Genomic DNA, 1656 nt, shown 5'->3' on the forward strand with positions numbered 1-1656 from the left:
ACTGAATTGACAAGATTTGACTCTCTGGCTCAGCCATGCTTTCCCACCATGACAAAACTTCTTGAACCTGTAAGCCAAAATAAACCCTTCCCCTCCAGAAGCTGTTTCTATGCATGCAGCTGGTCTCTGGAATGAGAATGTAACTGTTGCATACTCCAGGAATCTAAGTTTGCTGCCACAGAGCCTCAATCTCGGCCCTTTCTGACTTGGAATGGGGATTAAAATGACCTGAAAATATCAATGGAAAGGGGGTCAGAAGATGGACTTTAAACCAGGATTCTCTGTCTTACTATCTTGTTGACTTTATGTAAGCCACCTTGCTTTTTTTTTTTTAATTTGTTTATTGGAGCAGGGAGAGAGGGAAAGAGAGAATGGGCACACCAGGGCCTCTAGCCACTGCAAACTCCAGAGGCATGCACCACCATGTGCATCTGACTTATGTAAGATCTGGAGAATTGAACCTGGGTCCATAGGCTTCACAGCCAAGTGCCTTAACTGCTAAACCATCTCTCCAGCCCCACCTTGCTTTTGTGAGGATATAAATGACTCTGTTCCTACCCATCACCCAGGGTCGTGTTGGCAAACACCATGTAAAAGTGAATGGTGCCTGGCATGGTGGCACATGCTTTTAATTCCAGCACTCAGGAGGCAGAGGTAGGAGGATGGCAGCGAGATTAAGGCCAGCCTGATACTACATGGTGAATTCCAAGTCGGCCTGGGCTAGAGTGAGACCCTACCTCTAAAAACTAAAAAGAAATTTTAAAAAAGTGAATGTCTACTAAACTAAGCACTACACACATATTAGTGTTAATGCGTGGGGTCTCTCATAGCTTATGCCAGGATGTAGCTATTGCAGGAGGAGATTCTGCCACCATCTCAGGTGATTTAATGTGCAAAACTTTAGTTGTGTCTTCCTGTAGTGGTTGCCTCCAGCTGCCTGGGAATGTGATAGCTTCCAGTGCCCAAGAGGTTGTTATCACTGTTGTGCATGTTTGAATTACCCTCTTCTTGAGGACTTTCACTTGTCCAACCTATAGGTTTGCTTGAGTGCTTTTGCTTACTTAGGAGTTTTAAGAGCCTGTTTATTGAAGAAGGTCATTCTTGGACATTAGTCAAACATTCATATTTGGGGATGGAAGTCTTACCTGGCTTCTGTCTTCTTAAAAATGTCTCAACGCAGTCAAGAGATGACAAAACCATCTACACCTGGCTTTAAATTTGAGCTCTGCATGTGACTGTGAGCAAATTACATCAATATCACAGAACCTGTTTCTTCATGTGTAAAATAGACTTCCACCCTCATGGGGGTTTTGTGAGGATAAAAAGAGGCCTTGTCCTTAGTAAAAAGTTAGCCAATCTAGCTGTTACCACTGAGCCTCGTTAATGAACGGTCAGGGTCGGCTCTCCAGCTTGGGGCATCTGAAGGTGGAGGAGCTGGCCGGGACACACTGGGAGCAGAAGGAGCTGACTTCACCTATTCTGCATTGAAGTGCCTTCCCTCAGGACCTGTCGCTTGACCCTCACAACTGTGAGGTGGGCTGTTAATTCATACTTACATGGGATAAAACAGAGGCTCAGAGACCTTAAATGTTTTTTGTGAGATCCCACAGGTTATTAGTTATCTACTTGAATGCAGGTCTGGCTGATTCTCAAGTC

This window comes from Jaculus jaculus, chromosome 19 (genome assembly GCF_020740685.1).
Source record: "Jaculus jaculus isolate mJacJac1 chromosome 19, mJacJac1.mat.Y.cur, whole genome shotgun sequence".
Taxonomy (NCBI): domain Eukaryota; kingdom Metazoa; phylum Chordata; class Mammalia; order Rodentia; family Dipodidae; genus Jaculus; species Jaculus jaculus.